This window comes from Neovison vison, chromosome 9 (genome assembly GCF_020171115.1).
Source record: "Neovison vison isolate M4711 chromosome 9, ASM_NN_V1, whole genome shotgun sequence".
Taxonomy (NCBI): domain Eukaryota; kingdom Metazoa; phylum Chordata; class Mammalia; order Carnivora; family Mustelidae; genus Neogale; species Neogale vison.
Window position 1 is genome coordinate 30890614 of NC_058099.1, and position 22686 is coordinate 30913299.

General features: G+C 37.3%; 1 protein-coding gene across 3 annotated transcripts in view; it reads right to left on the reverse strand.

Annotated features, from left to right (window-relative positions):
• INVS (inversin) overlaps window positions 1-22686 on the reverse strand; it is a 168880-nt gene that overhangs the window by 106643 nt on the left and 39551 nt on the right. The window contains exon 1 of one of the 3 annotated variants that reach the window (XM_044265258.1): window positions 21456-21470. The exons of the other annotated variants lie outside the window; for them this stretch is intronic. The gene's annotated coding sequence lies outside the window, so the exon portion shown is untranslated. Of the gene's footprint in view, window positions 1-21455; window positions 21471-22686 lie in introns of those variants that run through there. 3 annotated transcript variants of the gene reach the window in all.

A 22686-nucleotide genomic window follows, 5' to 3' on the forward strand; every position in this document is an offset into this window, starting at 1 on the left:
CGTGTTACTTTTCGAAACCTCAGATTTCCCATTGGTAAAAAAGAACAAAACAAAACATAGGGACCAGGTCACAGAAAGTGCTCAATAAATATTGGTTTCTTTCTCAGATACCATTATTGTTCTCCTCTCATGAAAGTAAGTAGTCTGTAAACAAAATATCTTCTATTTGACCATGTTTGTTTCAAATATAGAAAAATAAGAGAGTATTTGCTTCTCGTGTTCTCATTGTTTGATGTCCATTATAATCTGCCTGGCCTGTTCTTCTCACTGATCCTGACCAGACTTCTGAGGTACAATGCTGGTTGTCACTTAAAAAGTCTTATTTTAATATTAAATTCAAAAGCTAAATGCAACAAATCTTGTTTACCTCCTAGTTCCTTTGAAGCACCCCAGCTCTTGTGGTAGGCTCTATCTTTAGTTTTCCAAGAATGTACCTTAGTTTTATTGATTCTAACATGCAGTTTAAAAAAATCAATTCATCTACTCGGCTAAGATATGTGCCTTCGGGGGAACTGTTTCAAACAACTGATTGAATCCATCTGTTCCCTTTTCTACTTCAGTCCTACACAATGAATGGGATTTCTTAAGACTGTAGAAAAGACAAATGTGCAGATAAATGTATAAATAAATTCAATTAAGCCCCAAATCCTTAATGAACCTACACATTAAAGGTTTTAATTAAAGGTACTAACTAATAATCTGACTTGGTAACTCTTACTCATTTTTAGAATGGTAGCCAAGGTCCTCACGCTGATGATGTTTGAATTCAAATCTGTATCTTCTATTCTCAAGTCCAGCCATCTCTTAAAAATCATATCACAACCCACCCTCTATTTACAAATCCATCTCTGAACTCTGGGCTGCTCCTTACCTCTCTCTTTTCCACCATTCTAAACCTTTTCTCCTCGAAACTAAGAGAGAGGTAACTGAACTGGTAAAGAATAGTGCCCCAGTTTGTGGTAGGGGTAGGGAAGAAAGATTTGGAGATTGAAGACTATTTTAGATGTACCATTTTATATCTGAGCTCAGGCAGGTGTCTTGTTTGCCACAGCCATGTTTTTGAGTTTTTTGAGTTTTTCTAATTCCAAGAACATCACAATTCTGTTTTTTTTTTTAAAGATTTTATTTATTTATTTGACAGAGATCACAAGTAGGCAGAGAGGCAGGCAGAGAAAGAGGGGGAAGCAGGCTCCCTGCTGTGCAGAGAGCCCAACGTGGGGATTGATCTCAGGACCCTGAAATCATGACCCACTGAGCCACCCAGGCGCCCCGAACATCACAATTCTTAAATCAACATCTTAGTATTTTCTGCAAGCCCTTGGTGGATCATTTGGAAATAAACAAACATCCATTATAGAAAGCCATTCCAAAATTATGAAATACATATTTTATATGCATTGAGAAATTTAGAAAATTATTGAAAATTAGGAAAATATAGTAAAAAAAAAAACCACCTACAATTCCATTACCCTAAGCCTAACACAAACTCTGTTAGCATTTTGGCATAATCTCTTCCACTTCTTCTTAGCTTATTTGTTCAACATGGAAGGTGATTTTTACAGTGTCCATCAAAATATACATCTAATTTTATATCTGGAAGAAGCAATGGTTTTTAAAAATGACTTCTACCATTTGGCACCGATCGTAATGAGAACTGATTTAGGTGAGAGTGGTCGGAGGATGCTAACAGCAGTGAATGAAAGTTTGAGAACTAATAAAATACTTATAGTTTAAAATTAGCTCTCCACAAAATACTTCTTAATTACAAGGGGAAAAGGTAACATTATAGTGAAGGAACCTGGCAGTTGCTACTTTATCCAAGTGATCAACATGAACATCACCAGCAGTGGGACAAATGAACTTCATGTGCTTTCCGATATGATGCCCTGAGAAGAACAACATCAGTCTTGTGGTATTCTTACCAAAAGGACACAATCTGAATCTAATTATGAGGAAACATCAGACAAATCCAAAGTGGAAGACAGTACAGCTTGCCCCAAGGCTTGAGCCTGGGTTTTTACATGGATGACATTATTGGGATGATTGGGAAATCTAAGTAAGGATTAGATAATAGTCTATTATGTTAATTGCTTGATTTTGCTAATTGAACTGTGGTTATGTAACGCTCATGATTATAGGAAATATACACTAAACATTTGGGGGCAAAGAAGCATCATGTCTATAACTTACTTCAGATGGTCCAGAAGACAATATCTACACATACACATATAGGAGAGGAAAAGATAAAGTACATGTGGTTAAATGTGCACATTTGGGGAATTTGGGTGAAGGGTAACACTCTTGAAACTTTTCTGTCAATCTGAAATTATGCCAAAATAGAAACTGAGAAGAAAAAAGAAAAAAACATTAATTTATTTTATAAAAGTAATAACATATTCATTAAAGAAACTTCAAAAATAGGGGCACCTGGCTAGGCTCACTGGAGTAATAGAGCATATGACTCTTCACCTCGGGGTCATGGGTTCGAGCCCCATATTGGGCATAGAGCTCACTTAAAAAAAAAAAGAAAGAAAGAAATGTCAAAAATAGAAGGAAAAAAAAGCAGTAAACAATGACCAGCCCTCAGTGCACAAACCTGAGGCAACTAGGGTTTACGTTTTGATGTACTCTCTTCCTGTCTCTTATCTATCAGGAATGTTTCTTATCCTCAGATTGCACTTAAATTTTGAAATGCTCCATAATCATGCCTTAGTTAATATTCACAACACCCCTGTTGTGAAAGCCGGAATTACTGTCGCTTCATAGATGAGAAAACACACATTTGAAAAGATTAAACTGTGGGTTTCCTTTTAAAAGATCATCAGATAACATATATGGCAGAAAAAAATGTCACTAAATAATTGGTTGCCCGTGATTCACAATCTGTGATTTAGTTTCCTGTAAAATGATAAGTTTGGAGATGGTTTCTGGGATTCTCTCAAATACTAAAATGCTGTAATTCTGACCTCGTCTATTATCACCAACATTTTCTTCTGTATAAAGAATCTCAAAAAAAAAAAAAAAAAGAATCTCCAGTGCCTGTTGCAGTGCCTCACACATAGTAAGCATTAGATAAATACTTCTCAGTGAATAACAGATGCATTACAAATTAGAAAATGGACAGTTATGTTACGGAGGCTACAAAGTTAAATAATATGAAGTGCGTTGTCACGTATAACATAATTATAATTGATTGTCATTACTGGTTACATGTAATAGAAAACAATATGAAAGTAACCAGTCATTCTAAAATAGAGATTAAAGTTAAGATATGCCAGCTTTTTTGAAAAAAAAAAAAAAAAAAAAAGATGTCACCTTTTTATCGGAATCTAAGAAATTTACTATGAAGTTTATTTCTATATTACTCTTTGTTCAAGTATAATTCACCTTATTCGCATCAATAACCAATTTAACTGACTGTTTACAGACAGATGGAGAGACAAATGACAAATTAGTACTCCCCAGGTTTGTGGCATGGACATAAAAAGTGAATTTATTTTTCAAATACCTTTTATAGCCATAGCCTTGCAAGTAGAAGACATCTTATCTGGTTTACTATTGATCCAAATGACAAGGCTGAGCATCAGATTAAGGATATGTCAGAAACCTGAAAGAAGGCTACCAACGGATGCAGCAGGATGGTAGCTTCTTTCAAAATGATCTATTAAGGAGACGGTGTTTACAAAGGCAGTTGAGAAAACACAGCACAGTATACTGGGTTGTATCAGGGAATCAGCAGAGAGCCCAAAAAACTTCTGATGCCAATGTGAACCCCCATACACCAAACATGATACACGTTTTCTTTCTAGCAATAAAAACTATGCACAGATTTTTGATGAAAAAGGCCGTGCTTTTTCTTCACCCACACCCTTCTTCTATTGCCACAGTTTCCTTCTTGACAAATAATGGCATTCCTAAGAGAGGATATCTGTTTTAAGATGATGGGATATACTATCTAATTTAAATTGTCTGCCAACTGGAAAGATCAAGAGCAATTCAAGAATTTAATTCTAAGATATCTTTGGTGATAGTGGACTATGACTTAGCTAAGTGTGGTAACGACCAAAAAATATATGTCAAAATGGAGTCCTGAAAAATAAAAATTCCAAGAGTATTTCTTATAGATAGTACAATATTCTGTGTAAAATGAAATGTCCTGGGAATAAAATAACACCATGCTGAAAAAAAAATGTAGCAAAACAAAAAAAGAAACCTGATCAGAGGTGGGAAAATCTGTCTTTTGTGATCACCTTGGGATTAGCACTTCTTTAAAGAAGATCCATTACTTTCTAGACTAGAATGAATTGAAGAATTTTGTGAGAATCATGGGAATAGAAAAAGCTTCAGAAAATTCCCCTTTCAGATGGCTTTAGACAGACTTGAACTGTTTTTTCAAAACCCAGAGTGCTCTAACCAATTTCAAGAGACCAACATTTGACATTGTTAAAGACCAAAGAAAGAGCAAACTGTGGTCTAAAACTATTTAAAACATTAGCAAACCACTCAACTTTTAGTTTGCCTTTTTAGCTAGCATGTCACACCTTCTGTAGCAATGATAAAATCTATTTTAATCTACCACCAGCTTAAAAAGTAGTGAATATAGATTTAGCTGCATTATCATTATTAAATGCTGAAGATTTTGTTTTTAAGTAATCTCTACACCCAACATGGGGCTCGAACTTACAACCCCATGATCAAGGGTCCTATGTTCTACCGATTAAGCCAGCCACATGCTCCAAGGCAAATTTCTTAGATGTGATGGGTGAAACAACTTTCCAATTTCCAAAATGTTTTACTGATCACCAGTTCCTTTAGATGTTATTAGTTTAACCTTTTAAAAAAAAATGTATATTGAGATCAAATAATCAGGAGAAATCCTGGCTTTTAAAAAAAAGGTCTTCATTGTATGACTTCTCAGAGCCTTTAAGATGTTAATACACACTTTTTTTTTTTTTTTTTTTAGATGTTAATACACACTTTTAATTTCCAAGAAGGAGCATGCAGTATTTCCCAAACTTATTTGGCCATGGGACCCATTTTCACGCAATATTCCGTGAGAATATTGTTCTAAGGAAGGAGTTTTGGGAAATGCTGCACAGAATGGTTTTCAAGGTTCTTTTACGCTTTTATCATTTTATTTGTTTTTTGTTTTTTGGTTAAGTAGCAAAAAGCTACTTAATACCTAACCTCACTTTTCTTGGATAGAATAAACTTGGGGGAAAAATGCTTAAAAAAAAAATTCTCACAAGGCTAAGAAAAAAATTACTTGAGATGACAGTTATCAACAAAAACAAGCTAGGATAACGGCTAATCTAAAACATTGAGAGCGAATGCCAGAAAATGTGGCAGGATAACAAAATTCACAAAATTTTTTTTTTAAAAAGACAAAAATACCAGCAGCCTGGATTCCTTTCAATCAAGTCTCCTTTCAACCTCCCTTATCAAGAGTACCCAGTATTTACTTCACAATGGCTAACCAGTTGCCATAGGTGCCAAACATCAAATATATATTGGACTTTATGTTTTGCACTGTAGGAGATAAAATTTGCCTATAGCTATGGTGAAACGCCTATCCTATTACCCCCCACATGCCTTGCATTCAGCCTCTTCAAGCCCATCATATTACTTTTATGCTCAAACTCCCAATCACATCCTTAACTCTCCTTTGCCAACGGATAAGATATTGCTTTGGTTAGAACCAGGTGACAGCAAAAGCTCAGGGCTTCCAAGGTCAGTCAGGCACATCTGAGGAGGATTTCTGGGAGCCCACAATAAATCTAGTTAGCCCAGGGAGAATAGATTTATGAATGAGTCTGCTCAGTAATAGAGCCAAGTTCAAGAACGACTCTGCTGACCCAAAAGTAGGATAGTCCATGGAAAGGACACAACTTTGGAGATGCAGCAACTTCTTTAATTCTGCAGGCCACCAAAACAAGTAAGCTCGTCTAGAGAAGCTACTGTGAAAAACTGAAAGATTGAAGCTTTAGACAAGTTCCATGGGGGGAGAAAGGGCAGGGAAAAGACAGAGAGAGAGAAATAAATAAATAAAATAAAATAAGAAAAGAGAAATGAATAAAGTTAGGATTGGATAGGAAAGAAAGAAATTTGTACAATGGAAACTCTAATCTACCTTTCATTCTTTTCTGTAATTTTTTCAATGTTTCTAAAAAAAAAAAATTCCACGGCCCTTCCGCTTTTTCAACCTCTGCTCACTCTGTTCCCTTTGCCTGAAATTCTATACCCCATTCCCATTCCTTGTCTAAGTTTGACCATTTCATTAGGGCGTACTTAAAATTTCAATTCCACCACGTATTAGTCAGGTTTAGTACAGGAAACAGTAGCTATTTTAGGCATTCTGGGCAGGAAGAATTTTAACGCAGGGAATTATATGCTTATAAAAGAATCAGAAGCACTCTAGCTAGGCTTTGAGGAATGACTCCCTGAACAATGCAAAGTCACCATTGTGACTACAGTATTAAGTTCAATGTGGGTCTGTAGCTGCATTGGGAAGTTAGAATAAAATAAGCTGCTGTAGTAATTGCCTCTCAACACCTGGAGGAGGAATAATAGATACCAGAATGGTCCATAAAAGCCTCCCTTGATGATTGTTCCCACCTGTGAAGCACTTACAGTCTGAAGGGACACTCAGCATACTAATGCTGTCCTGTAAGATTAATACCCTCTTCAAGTATAGGCCCATTCTCCTCATCTTGGGTATAATACCCTTGCAACAAGAATCACAGTGTATATCTCTAGTCTCTTCCTCCTCTGATCAAATATAACTCAATTTCTTGGGATAGTTGTTCAAAGTATTAATAAATTGCTAATTATAATCAGATAATGCCTTTGCCAACCGTACCTTTCCAGTTTGGTGTAAAGGAGTATAAGACCTAGACTTTCAAGGTAATTATGATTTTCAGCCTTGTATCTTACTGTGGGATGAAAGATTAAAAGGGGGACCTGGGTGGCTCAGTGGGTTAAGCCTCTGTCTTTGGCTCAGGTCATGATCTTGTAGTCCTGGGATCAAGCCCTGCATCGGGCTCTGCTCAGCAGGGAGCCTGCTTCCCCCTCTCTTTACCTGCCTCTCTGCCTACTTGTGATTTCTCTCTCTGTCAAATAGTAAATAAAATCTTAAAAAAAAAAAAAAAAACTATTGTAGAAAATTAAGGCTATAATTAACATGTGGCTGAGATTTCTTTTTTTCCTTTGCAAATAGAAAGGAGAAGGATAAAACGTCTTGGTAGAACAAAGGGACACATTTCTGTTACTTCTAAAATCACTCTCCAGGCTTCACAAAAGGTAAGTTTGCTTTTACCTTTCACTTCTTTAGAGCTGATTCTCTGTAGTGTGTCTACGTATGTAGTAACTTGGACATGTTTTTGAGGATGTCTGCATAGTGAGTGGCCTTGGAAGCTAGAGATACTATCTCCCTTCAGGCTGGAGGAGAGATTTGCTTGCCGGCCAGGATAATAAAGACAATGTCTCACTTGGGGGAAAAGGTTGGGGCAGTTTGCTCAAAGTCCTGATGTAAGATTAGGGGTTTTGAAATTTCAGGTTTCCTCAGGTGTGACATAGACCTACTGCCTGTGCAGAATCTACTGGACCGGTTTCCACATCACCCCTGTAGGACTTGGGGGCGAGGAGAACCATTGCAAACACGAAGCTCATGCTGCCTGATGTCCTGTAAGTGCTACATTATCTAAATAAATTGGGTCTTGTGGTCTCATTACCAGTTGAATTCATGTGGCAAGCTAACCTCGTAGCTGCAAAGCTTGACTACATGACAGTACTGTCTTTGGGGTGAGTACCCATCAACTGTGTGTCAAATAAATGATCGAATGAAATCTGGCTGTAGCAAGGAGAATGGTTTGAAGAGAAAAAGACTTGAATTAGGAAGACTGATAAGCAACTTCAGTTGTTTAGGAAATAGATCTGGTGGACTGGATTAGAATAACGGAATAACAAAGATGGAAGAAAAAAGAGCCAAAGAAGGAGACCTCAACTATGCATAGACTCCTCTCAAATCCTCAGCTGACCCCTGAATTTGCAAATGCAAATTCTGCAAGAAGTCTGCAGGAACTAACAAATGGAAGGTTGAAAAAGCTGGTGAAAGATTTCAGCTACTACCCAAGACAGAATTTGGATTTGAGTCCCATCCAGGGGACTAGGTACACCAGGCTTTCACTGAAACCTCAGAAGAGCCATTCCTTAAAAGTATAGACTATGAACCAGGTCTAACATATTCAACTGGAGACTGGAAAACCGAAACATTCAACAAGTTCAGTGTGATTTTTGTTGTTGTTGTTTTGTTTTTGACAACAAAAAAATCAACATTCTTGAGAGGAAGATAACAAAATGAAGATTCCATACAACGAATGATGCAAAATTCTGAGTGTACAATAAAAAAGGACTATACATGGAAGAAAAAGAACAGAAAATAGGACTCAGTGATAAGAGAAAAAAACAATTAATATATGGCACCAGGGTGGTTGGGTCAGTTCAGCATCCAACTATTTTTTTTTTTTAGCTCAGGTCATGATCTTCTGTGTGGTGAGATCAAGTTCACATTGGGCTCCACAGGCATCTGCTTGGAGATTCTCTCTTTGTCCCTCCCTCCTATTCATTTTTTAAAATATAAATAAATAAATCTTCAAAAAAATTTTAAAAGAACCAAATAAAATTCTAGAACTGGAAAGTACATTTGACATGTAAAAATCATGGGATGGATTTAATATTAGCTTAGCTAGAAAGAAAAGGGCCAGTTAATTTCAACATGATCTATGTCGAAATTTTAATTGTTCAAATTCTAATATGAAGAGTAAAAGCAAAAGATTTAAAAAAAAAATCCTTAGAGCTTGAATGACTTATAGGACAATGTAGAAAAATCTAACATATTTGTATTTGTCCCAGGTGAAGAAGAGAGAATGGGACAAAGTATTTAAGAAATAACTACAGGAATTTGGTTAAAAAAGCTACCTTTAGATCAAAGAATCTCTGTGAAGCCAAACCATAGTTAATACAAAGAAAACTACTGAGAGGTGCATAAGAGGCAAACTGTTGAAAAACAAAATTAAAAGGGAGATACTGAAAGAAATCAGAACGACATCAGTCATCACACACATGAGAACATTAGGAATGATGGTAGATCAGAAACAGTGGAGGCCAGAAGACAATGGAATGACATATTTAACTTGTGTTTTATAATAAGTAATATAATATTCCAATGTGATAAGTAAAGAATGCATAAAGGCAATCCTAGAGCAAGCTCTTAAAAACAATATGTAGATATGTGGCCCCTGGTTGGCTCAGTCAGTTAAGTGTCTGACTCTTGATTTTGGCTCTGGATCCTGAGACTGAGCCCCAGGTTGGGCTCTGTGCTGAGTGTGGAGCCTAAGATTCTCTCTTTGCCTCTTTCTCTGCCCCCCCTTATTCCCTCTCTAAAATAAAAACAAAAACAAAAACATAGATATAGCTAAAAATCCAATAAAGGAACTAAAATGAAATATTAAAAAATATTTGATTCCAAAACAGTACAAGAAAACAGGTTGAGAGGAAGAAAAACAGATGGCTCAAACATAAAATGAAAATAATAAAATGGAAGACTGAAACTCAGCCATATCAATAATTCATTAAATGTAAATGGACTACCATCCCAACTAAAATGCAGATATTATGTGACTAGATAAAGTTGATTCTTGCTTTTTTTAAATCTAAACTTTATTTTGTCTATAAGCAGTGCTCTTTAAAGATAAAGACAGAGAAAGGTTGAAAGTAACAGGATAGAAAAACTTATGTCTGGAACAATAATTATAACAAAGCTGAAGTGGGTTACTTTAATATCAGATAAAGTACACAATAAGATATTTACAAAACAGTTTCAAAGTATCTCCCCACAAAATATTTATTAATGACAAAGATGAAAGAGTACCTCTACACTGGAGAAAAGCAAACGCTGCCTTACCTAACTGAGCATGTGAACATCATCGGGAATGGCAAAAATAAAAAAAAATTGTGTGCTACCTGATAGGATTCAATGAGAAGATCAAAGCACCCCTTCTATAATATCTCTGCTGAGATGAATGACATAAATCTAATTATGAGAACATATCTAACATGTCCAAATTGAGGAATAGTGCATAAAATATCTAGCCACTTATCTTCAAAAGTATCAACACCCTTCCTCTCTCTCTGCCTGCCTCTCTGCCTACTTGTGATCTCTCTCTGTCAAATAAATAAATAAAATCTTTAAAAAAAATAATAATAATGGGACGCCTGGGTGGCTCAGTGGGTTAAGCCGCTGCCTTCGGCTCAGGTCATGATCTCGGGGTCCTGGGATCGAGTCCCACATCGGGCTCTCTGCTCTGCAGGGGGCCTGCTTCCCTTCCTCTCTCTCTGCCTGCCTCTCTGCCTACTTGTGATCTCTCTCTGTCAAATAAATAAATAAAATCTTTAAAAAAAAAAAAGTATCAACACCATGGGGCACCTGGGTGGCTCAGTGGGTTAAAGCCTCTGCCTTCGGCTCAGGTCATGATCCCAGGATCCTGGGATCAAGCCCGACATTGGGCTCTCTGCTCAGCAGGGAGCCTGCTTCCGTTCCTCTCACTGCCTGCCTCTCTGCCTACTTGTGATCTCTGTCTGTCAAATAAATAAATAAAATCTTTAAAAAAAAAAGTATCAACGCCATATAAATCGAGGAAAGATTAGGAATTTTTCCAGATTACAGGAGGTTAACAAAACTTCACAACTACAGGAAATGTGTGATTCTGAACTTAATCTTTAGGGATGCTACTGGGATAATAACAGAATCTAGAAATTTGATGGTATACTATACCAATGTTAATTATCTGATTTTGATGTTTTTATTATATTAATTATATTAATGATGTTTATATTATATTATGTTGAGGAATGTTCTTAGTTTTTTGAAAATATACACAAAAGTAGTTGGAAGTGGTGAGGTATCAGGTCAGCAATTCACTCTCAAATGGTTCAGGAAAATATTTGTTGTAATATACTTGTAATTTTTCTCTAAGTGTGATAATTTACCAAAAAATTATTAAAGTTAATTTGTACATAAAGTATTTGAAACCACTGTCAACTACATTTGTTTAATATTTTATAGAACACTATACCCAACAACTGCAGAATATAATTGCACATGAAATGCTGACAGAATAGAAAATATCCCAGGCTGAAAAATAATTCTTAACCATTTGAAAAAGATTGAAATCTTACAACACATCACAACAGAGTAAAATTAGATAATACAGTATCTATGGAAAAACTCAAAAATATTTGGAAATTAAATAGTACTTTTAAAAAATAATCCTTGGTTCAGAGAAGAAATAATTAGGAAAATTAGAAAATATTTCAAACTAAAGGACAACAAAAGTACAAAATATCAAAACTTGTGACTTGTAGCTAAAGCAGTACTTGGGGAAATTTCATAGCCTTAAATAATTATATTTATACAATTAATTAAATTATATAAATGCATACTTAAGTAGTTACATATAACATATTAAATAATAAACATGATAATATTCTACTATAATTTTATTTTATTTATTTTTTTAAAGATTTTTTAATTTATTTGACAGAGAGAGATCACAAGTAGGCAGAGAGGCAGGCAGAGAGAGAGAGAGAACCAGGCTCCTTGCTGAGCAGAGAGCCCAATGTGGGGCTCGATCCCAGGACACTGAGATCATGACCTGAGCCAAAGGCAGAGACTTAACCTACTGAGCCACCCAGGTGCTCCTCTACTATAATTTTATAATAATTGCTATTCTATAAAATCACTGATCTAAGTTTCCAGGACAGAAAAAGATGAAGGTTCCAGTTTAAAAAGGTGAAAAATGAAACTCAAAGTAAGGAAAAGTGAATAAAAATGAGGAGAATTAATTAGAATAGGAACTGACAAATAACAGAAAAAATAACATAGTAAAATTTTTTCTTTGGAAAGATTAACAAAATTAACATCTACAAGACTAATTGAGGATGGAAAAACAGAAAAAACCCACAAGTTACTAATACCAGCTGTATTCATTTTCTGTTGTTGCTATAACAAATTATAACAATCTTAGGGGCTTAAAATGACACAAATTTATTATATTACAGTTTTGTAGGTCAGAAGTCTAACAAGGGTCTCACTGGACTAAAATTAAAGTGTGGGGCAGGACCTCATTTCTTCTAGAGGCTCTAGGAGAAAAACTGCTTTTTTGCCCTTTTTTAAAAAAGATTTTATTTATTTATTTGAGAGAGAGAAATAAAACACAAAGGGAGAGTGAGAGGGAGAAGCAGACTCCCCCATGAGCAGAGAGCCTGATGTGGGACTTGAACCCAGGATCCTGAGATCATGACCTAAGCTGAAGGCAGATGCTTAACTGACTGGGCCACCCAGGTGCCCCTCTTTCTTGCCTTTTTCTCACTTTCAGAGGCTGCCTATATTTCTTGGGATGTCCAGCCATCAACGTCTTCACTCCAAGTTTCTTGTCATCATATCCTCTTTGCTGAGGCTCCTGCCTTCCTCTTCCCCTTGCAAGGACCCTTTTAATTATACTGTCCCTACCCAAATAACCCAGGATGACCTTTTAGTATCAAACATATTAACTTAGGGATGCCTGGGTAGCTCAGTAGGTTGAGTAATCTACCCTTGGTTTCAGCTCAGGTCATGATCTCATGGGTCATGGAATTCAGCCCCACGTGGGGCTCCATGCTCAGTGTGGAATCCGCTAGAGATTCTCTCCCTCTGCCCTTCTCCCCATTCACACATGCTATTTCTATCTTAAATAAATAAATGTTTAAAAAGATATATGAACTTAATTATATTTGCTAAGTCCCTTCTGCCATGTAAGGTAACATATTCACAGAATGTTAGGATTAGGTAATAGACATCTTTGGGGAGCCAATATTCTGTCTACCATATCAGGAACAAAAGAGGGGATATCACTATAAACATTAAAAAAGGCAACAGGGAGGATGCCTGGGTGGCTCAGTGGGTTAAAGCCTCTGCCTTCGGCTCAGGTTGTGATCCCAGGGTCCTGGAATCTAGCCTCACGTTGGGCTCTCTGCTCAGCAGGAGGCCTGCTTCCTCCTCTCTCTGCCAGCTTCTCTGCCTACTTGTGATCTCTGTCTGTCAAATGAATAAATAAAATCTTAAAAAAAAAAGGCAACAGGGAAAAAGAGAAAATAACTGCATTCCAATAAATGTGACTACTTAGATGAAATGGACAAATCACTGAAAAAGACAATGTACCAAAATGCACATAAGAAGAAATATAAAATCTGAATAGCCTAGATCTATTGAAGAAACTCAGTTTGTTATCAAAAAACCTTCCCAGGGTGCCTGGGTGGCTCAGGTGTTTAAGCATTTGACTCTTTTTTTTTTTTTTTCTTTTTTTTAAACTGTAGGTTTTTTTCTTTTCTTTTCTTTTTTAAATTATTATGTCCAATTAGCCATCATACAGTACATCACTAGTTTCTTTCTTTCTTTTTTTAAGATTTTATTTATTTATTTGACAGACAGAGATCACAAGTAGGCAGAGAGGCAGGCAGAGAGAGAAAGGGAAGCAGGCTCTCCGCTGAGCAGAGAGCCCGATGTGGGGCTCAATCCCAGGACCCTGGGATCATGACCTGAGCCGAAGGCAGAGGCTTTAACCCACTGAGCCACCCGGGCGCCCCGCATCACTAGTTTCTGATGTAGTGTTCAACGATTCATTAGTTGTGTATAACACTTGATTACAGCTCAGGTCTTGCTTTCAGTTGCGAGTTCAAGCCCCATATTGCTGGGCAGGGAGCCTACCTTAAAAACAAACCAGCAGAGGCGCCTGGGTGGCTCAGTGGGTTAAGCCTCTGCCTATGGCTCAGGTCATGATCTCAGGTCCTGGGATCGAGCCCTGAATCGGGCTCTCTACTCATTGGGGAGCCTGCTTCTCCCTCTTTCTCTGCCTGCCTCTATGCCTACTTGTGATTTCTCTCTCTGTCAAATAAATAAATAAAATCTTAAAAAAAAAAACACCCAAAAAACAAAACAAAAATACCCCCAACAAACCAACAAACCACCTTCCTACCAAAGTTAGGAAGTTAAAAACCATGAGGTCTAAGTGGGTTTACTGGTAAATGCTATACAAATTTAATAAGAAAATAACACCACTCTTACTCAAGTTTTCAAATAGAAGAGAATGAAATAATTCCCAACTTATTTTATAAAGATGACATAATCCTGATGCCAAAACCTGACAAACACATGAGAAAAAAAATGAGCTAAACTGTAGATCAAAATCCTTTAACGCTGCTACAAAATCCTCAAAATATTAGCAAATTAAATTGAGCAATATATAAAAAGCATAATGCTTAATAATTAAGGACTTAATCCCCAGAATGCAAAGTTGTTTCACATCTAAAAATCAGTTGACATAATGAGCAAAATTGATTAAATAAAGGAGAAAAATAATATGATCATCCCAATAGATACAGAAAATGCATTTGACAATGTTCAACACCCATTCTTGGTATATATTCTCAGCAAACTAGAATCAAAAGAAAAATTTCTTTATCAGTGTACCAATTGTCAACTCTTTGACTTTCAACCTCAAATCAACTCTTCTTTACCCTGATTTGTGGTGCTGGAATTAGTAACCATTTCTCCTTTGCCAGCTGCCATAAAATTTGGCTTTATTAGTAGAAGATACAGTGGGAACTTTAAGTTTCCATCTGGTATAATTTCCTTTCAGCCTGAAGAACTTCATTTAGTTTTTTTTACAGTGTAGGTTTGTTTGAGATAAATCCTCTTAGTTTTCTTTGACCTTCTTTTAATTTCATTATGGAAAGATAGTTTTACTACATTTAGAATAGTAGGTTAATAGTTTTCTCACTTTAAACCTGTCATTCTACTGTCTTCTTATATTTATTGTTTTTGAGAAGTATGTGGTTATCTGAATTCATAGTTCATCATTTAGATTATGTCTTTTTCTTTGGTTGCCTTCAAGATTTGCTCTTTATCTTTGGTTTTCAATAATTCGACAATGGTATTTCTAAGCAGAGTTTCTGTCTCTTCGTCTTTTTGGTAATCACCAAGCCTCTTGAATCTTTAAATTTATATCTTCAACAAATCTGGGCAATTTTTGGTCATCACTTTCCAATTGTTTTTCAGTTCCATTCCCTCTTTTCTCTCCTGATTATCTCATTACAAGTATGTGAGCTCTTTCAGTATTGTCTCACAAATCACTGAGACACTCCTTTTCCCCTCCTCTTAATAATACATTCTTTTTTTAGGTTGGATAATTTCTATCCATCTGTCTTCAAGTCCATTTTTTTGTCATCTCCAATTCAAGGATAAGCCCTTCCAGTGAAATTTTTATTTAGGTATTATATTTTTCAGTTCTAGAATTTCCATTTAGTTCTTTTTTTTATAGTTTCTATTTTCCTGTGAGACTTTCTATTGGTTTTTCATTAAGACCATATTTTTCTCTGCATCTTTGAGCAGAGTGAAAATAGCTGCTTTAAAATCCCTGTCTGCTAATTATAACATTTGGATCACCTTGCAAGCTGGTCTCTGAAATTTCCTTTTCTTTTGAGTATGCATCACAAGTTCCCTGTTTATTCACATGTCTAATCAATTTTGGATAACATTTTGGACACTGTAAATGAGAGTCTGGATTCTGTAAATTACACTGAAGAGTAATTTTTGCTTGTTTTAGCAGGTAGTTAATTTGGCTGAACCCAAATTCCAAACTTCGTTTCTTGCATATAGTCAGGTAGCAGCTAAAATCTCTGATGAGTTATTTTAGCCTTAGCTTGGCTTCCTGTAGTTTTCCCCATGTATGTTTAGGTAAGGGATGAGCCAGAGATTTTTGCAATTCATATGTAGAATCTGGGGCTTCCCTTCCATGGGTCTCTCTACTTGGGAATCTCTTGCTTGCCTTTCAGCCATTGTCCAAAATGCTGTACTCTGATTTCTCAACCAGTAAGAATACAGGTTTCTCTTTAATTTTCTTTCCCCTTGAACAACTGACTAGTCCCTACCGTAAGAGCAGAAACTCATCTAACACCATTTTTTTCTTCTTCTAAGAGTTGATTCCTCCCTAATTTCTGCCTGCTTCTGATTGCTCTTTATTTCCTGATAGCTGTTTTTATATTTTGCTCAGGATTTTTACTTTTATTTTTTAATTTTAATTTTTTATTTTTTTTTTTAGATTTTTTATTTATTCATTTGACAGATAGAGATCACAAGTAGGCAGAGAGGCAGACAGAGAGAGAGGAGGAAGCAGGCTTCCGGCCGAGCAGAGCTGGACGTGGGACTCGATCCCAGGACCCTGAGATCATGACCTGAGCTGAAGGCAGTGGCTTAACCCACTGAGCCACCCAGGCGCCCCTGCTCAGGGTTTTTAAATGTTACTTGTAGGATGGTTGATCTAATATGAGCTAGTCCACCATAACCAAAAGGCACTGTTATTTTCTTTTCAGCATTCATTTGAGAGTGAGAATGAGAGAGAGAACAAGTACAGAGGGAGAGGGAGAATCATACTCCCCTGAGCAGAGAGCCCAACATAGGGTTCAATCTCAGGACCCCGAGATCTGATCTGAGCCAAAGGCAGACACTTAACTAACTGAGCCACCCAGGCGCCCTAAGGCATTGTGATTTTTAAAAAGCTCTCTAGGTAGCTAAGAACCACTGTAGGAATCCTAATCTCAATGATGGAAGAAGTATTGAGGTGGTGTCCACCATCCTCATAAGTACTGCTTGACTATCTATTTTGGATCTCATGCTGCCAATAGGTGTCCTTAATTAGAGACCAACTATAATCTTTCACACAATTCAACATTCCTTCCTGCTGAGCTCTTATAACCATCTGGTTAACATACATTGTCTCAGAGTTGTCCTTGTCCATGCAAATGGGACCAGTATCAAGCTTCTGTCCTTTTTCACTATTAGTCAAATGCTATACTTCATTAATAATCCTAAAGTTAGGATAATAAAATGTTTTATAGAATGAGTAGTATTTTTTTAAATTTAAAGATTTTATTTTTTATTTGAGAGAGAGAGAGTGTGTGCATGAGGGGGGTGAGGGGCAGAGGGAGAAGCAGATTCCCTGTTGAGCAGGGAGCCAGATGAGGGGCTCAACCCTGGGACTCCAGGATCATGACCTGAACTGAAGGCAGACACTTAACAGATTGAGCCACCCAGGTGTCCCAAGAGTGGTATTTTTTTTTTTTTTTTTTAGATTTTATTTATTTATATGACAGAGATCACAAGTAGGCAGAGAGGCAGGCAGAGAGAGAGAGAGAAAGGAGGAAGCAGGCTCCCTGCTGAGCAGAGAGCCCAATGCGGGGCTCAATCCCAGGACCCTGAGATCATGACCTGAGCCAAAGGCAGAGGCTTTAACCCACTGAGCCACTCAGACGCCCCCACCCCCCAAGAGTGGTATTTTTAACATCTCTGCAGAACTGCAGAAAATAAGGGAATAATTTGATTCAAGAATGTTGCATATTAAACTGGATCCAGAGCTAATTCTGACAATACTAGCACAAGAATTCACTGTTTCACGCCCCCAAACACACAAATATTTACTTAGCGCCTATTATTTGTATTTGTTCTTAGTGCTGAATTACAAGGGGATACAAAAATAAATTTGAGGAGACTGTGTATTCTCTGAGCTTGCAGAGTCCCAAGAGTGGATTTGTTCATGAATAACCATAAGATAAGACAAAAGGTGCTAAAATCCATAAGAGAGAGTCTAACGGTATTCTCAGAACAGTTAGCTGGTTGTCTTGGTCACTGCCTCTTACTTCAAAATGACTCATTTGATCTGTCTGAATACATTTTTTTCTCCACCCAAAGTACTTATCATTTTCAGATGTTTAGACTATTTGTCCTTTAAGAGAATCAAAAGGTCCTTTCAAATAAATTCTTTTCAATTCATTAATTTATTTAATGCCCATAAGAACCTTTTGAGCTACGTATTGCCACAAATTCAAAGAATAGGAAACAGAAACCCAGAATGTTTATGCTTAAAACTTACCCAAAATCACTGTTAGAAAGAAGCAGAACCTGTCATGAACCTAGCTCTTCTGACTTCCAAGTCTAGTCCATTGCTTTTGTCACTTACAGGTAATATACATCAGGGAAAAGCAGATTCATGGGCAGGTTTATAAAGAAGGTCAAACAGATCGACAAAGTCAAGGATGAGGCCTCAGGAAAAGTATTTGAATTTGGTAATCAGAAAATCATTGGTGAGTTAGGGGCATATCCCTTTCCTTTAGCCTGATAAAAATCAATTTTCACATTTTAAATCTATCTCAATAAAATTTCAAATCTATTTATTCATTGTTTTCCATGTAGGATCCTTTGTGGTTTGACCCCATTTTACTTGTCCAATATCATCTTTCCATATTTTCTACCTCATATTCCATGATCCATACATATTAAACCATATACTCTTTCCCTCTCTGAGAACAATACAAGAATACATGAAGGTATTCTTGGAGTGGACTTTCTACCTCTTTCCCCTGTCATCTAGCATAGATGCTATCTGTTTAAGGAAGCCACTCCAGACCACAACACCCAAGAGTGGCTTAGGTGCCCCTCCTATATTTTCCCATGATATCCCCAGGCTTACTCCTTTTCTAGGATTTAACACAAAAATACTCTAATTAGGGGCACCTGGGTGGCTCAGTGGGTTAAGCCTCTGCCTTTGGCTCAGGTCACGATCTCAGGGTCCTGGGATGGAGCCCTGCATCAGGCTCTCTGCTCAGCAGCGAGCCTGCTTCCCCCTCTCTCTCTGCCTGCCTCTCTGCTTGTGATTTCTCTCAGTCAAATAAACAAATGGAATCTTAAAAAAAATACTACAATTACCATTTACCTTGTCTGTTTTCCCCACTAAACTATGAATTCCTTGGGAACTGGATTAAGCCCTGTTTAATGAGTATTCCCAAAACACAGCACAGTAGCTTTTACACAAATACTTGTTAAATGAATAAATGGCAGAGAGTTTGAGGTGTTGCAAAGCAATAAAATATTCTAACTGACCTCAAGAACAAAGTGTTTGACTGTAGGTCATAGATAGTATGCTCTGATCCAAGACCTTAATGTAAATCTAGCTATTTAGGCACTGACTTTCCTTTGCCAGGATATCAAGTTTATCTCTACCACTTCCTGCAAACAGTTTTGCTTAAGAAAATGAGGTTGGGGCACCTGGGTGGCTTAGTTGGTTAAGCGCTGGATGCTTGATTTTGGCCCAGGTCCTGATCTCGCGGTTGTGAGATAGAGTCCTGCTCTGCCCCTCCATCTGCTCATGCTCTCTCTCTTTCTAAAATAAAAAAGTAAATAAATCTTAAAAAAAAAAAAAAAAAAGATGTGGTCATAATTATACTTCGACGGATATAGTTCTAGAAGAATTGCATGAAATCTGAGAGATTTTCGCAACCTTGGATAGTTGTTTTAAAACTTTAAATTTTTCTTGCTTGGATCAAGCAAAACAAGTACTTTAGATAACCACAATTCTAAATGCTTAGTCCATAGCACTGAGACCTCCGCTAATCTTCAGTGTGGACTACAGAATAAGATCACAGGATCTTCAAGCTGGACGGAAATAGGGAGAACGTAATGAAATACTTGTAATGGTAATGAATCGCAGGTTTTGAAGGGCACAATGATGTCCCGGGTATCTAGTATCTAGTTTGAATGTCCATCCAGTTCTTTTAGAGTCCTTTTTGAGTCATTTCAAATTGGTTGGCAGGGCTTTGAATGACTATTGAAAGGAGACCATAGGGATATAGAGATGGGCTGAGTGCATAAGCCATAACCTACGAATGCCTATTCACACACTCTGGACATTACTGTCAGTTCACCCTTATTCAAGGCCTTCATTAAAAAGTACCTACCTAACTAAATGGTACTTACAAATGCTCTCTGTATGTAGTATATTTTAAAAACATTTAAAAGTTATATATGCTTTTGGATAACAGCAATGCACTAAGTTTAATTCATACGTAAGAGAATGTATATATAGGAAAATTATAAATGTTGCTTATAATATTGTATTTAGAATTTATCACGGTTAACTTTGTTCCACAGAATTTAGTGGGATTTAAAATCATACTCTTGGTCATAAAGAGGTGGTATTAAGGGCTCTGTACATGGGAGAAGAAGTCAACTGATTTCTTTTCAAATATCTTCTCCATTCAGACTCCCAAATGATAGCATTATGCGTTTTTCATATATATATATGAGAACATGTAGAATAGCGTAAGTATGGGGATATAGGAGAAGAGATTTTGAGACTGAATTAGATATGATAGCACTGGTATAATTTAAACCCAATCCTGTCACTTGTTCTAATTTGCTAAGGAAAAAAAGAATAAAGCATATCTTGGAAAGAAACAATTTAGCCAACACATAATTCTTCTTTGGGTTAGTTCATATAGGAATAAATAAATGAAAAATTTTGTTTTTAGAAGGAACCACATTTCTAAATGGGTATGGGAGAAAAATATTGTCAAATAGCCACACTTCATTATTAACTCATCTATCCTTTTAATTTAAATGTCTCACTTAGTTTTTTTTCTAATAATAGCATTAAAGATGCTTATCACTTATTAATTCTGACAATAAGAGGACAACGTGGGCCATTTCTTCCCTACAGTTTCATTTTTAATCTCCATGTAAGTGGGCTGCTTGCTTGCATGACCAGAGACAAAAGGAGCCGGTCTGGGTTTGCACTCTGTGTGTGTGTGTGTGTGTGTGTATACGTGTGTGTTTTGCACATCCGGGCTCAGAGATATCATTTAAAGTTACATAGATTTATTATCCATAGGGACATCTAATTAAATAAAGAAGGGGGCATATGCTAGCAGGGCTGACTTCAGGATCTGCTCCTTTGTATAAAAGGGCTTTCACATGCCCTCCTCCTCCATCCCGAGAGCGCCCGGTTCCTTCTTGCCTTCACCATGAATAAGGCCGACATTTGACAGCTTCACAAGGCTGACAGGGTTACCCAACAGCCCACCCTCCCTATTCTCAATCCAATTAGACCTCTAATCCTCCAGATGAAAGGCCCGACTGCTCACGTTCCTCATGACAACGACAGCTATTGATTATTTGTCACTGCGGCTAACACCTTCCCTGTCGAGGCTGCTCTGACAGAAGCAAACCCACCAAATTAGACAGCACTTTATCTGCCCTGGAGGCCAAATGGCACAACAAGTAAAGGCTAATAAATGGTATAAAAATGAACAAATCATAACATTATGACAGGCTGATCGTTGCCAGCAGCCTCCTAGCTCAAGTTTGATGTTCTGTGAGACTCTCTCCTTCTCTTTCCCCTCTGCTCGAGCTCCAACTTTGACTGAATTAAAGGCCAGAACAATTAAGGCATTTGACCAGCAAAGATAAGCCAATTGAAGTATCACCAAGGGACATAAATGTCAATAACTGACTGCCATTTGTCGATACAAACCTTCTGGAGATGCAAATGCTCGGGCCTCTGCTCTCCACGAGGCTGCACTGACTCGCTTTCCAACAAGAGGCAGCTCACCCCGCCAGGCTGCGGCTATTTAACTAGAAGGAGGGGGAAAAAAAAAAAAAGAAAAAAGAAAAGAAAAAGAAAAATCCAGTCCCAAGAGAGAAGTGTTCTCTGAAGAAGAAGCAGGAGTCATTGGGTGGGGGTAGAGGGTTGTATGAGAAAAAGAGAGATGGCAGAGCAGACCTATTATTCTTCCTTAAAAATATAGTCTAATATTAGACAACCGGAAGGTCATTCTAGGTTCTTAGTCAAGAATACCTGCATAATGTGAGAGGTGCTAGACCACCCGGGAGAATTAATAAAGCTGTAACTTCAGAAGTAGACTCATTAATTTAATGAATGCTTTTTGAGCATCAGCTATGTACCAGGTACTGTTCTAGACAATGGGGAGAAAGGGTGGGGGAGAAGGGCCCCCCCTACCAAATCCCCAGTTTTGTGGCGTTTACGTTCTAGTGGGGGAAGAGACAATAAGGCAAACAAGTAGAACATATGGTATTTTAGACAGTGTTAAGTGCTAAGGAAAAAAAATAGACTAGGGGTAATAAAATGTGTGAAATGAGGGACTGTCGGGAAGGACAGCAAGGGAAGGCTTCACTGAAACCATGACTTTTAAGTAAGAAATGCTGAAAGTGAGGGAGTTGGGGGCGCCTGGCTGGCTCAGTTGGTAGAGCACGCAACTCTTCATCTCAGGGTTGGGAGTTTGAGCCCCACACTGGGGTTAGAAGCTCACTGAAACAAAAGTGAGGGAGTTCAACACAGAGGCATCTACTGGAACAGCATTCTTATTAGCAAAGGGAAAAGCAAATGCAAAAAACCTCATGTCAAGAGCATTCTTTTCCATTTAAAGGAATAGCATCGAGGCCAGAGTGGGCTTATGCAGTAAATAAGATTAAAAATAAGGTCATCTAGGTAACTGGAGATTTAAAACATATAGGGTTTTACAAGTCATGGGAAGTGCTCAGGCTTTTACTCTGAGATTTAAAAAAAAAAAAAAAAATCCTTGGAGCGTCTGGAGCAGAGACTGACATGATTCAAATGGATCTAAAAGACTCATTCTGGCTGATGTCACGAGCACAGACTGCACGGGGTAGGAGTAGAAGCCAGAAGGTCAGTTAGGAGGTCACTATCCTAATCCAAACAAGGCTCTTCCTTAATCCAATCCAAG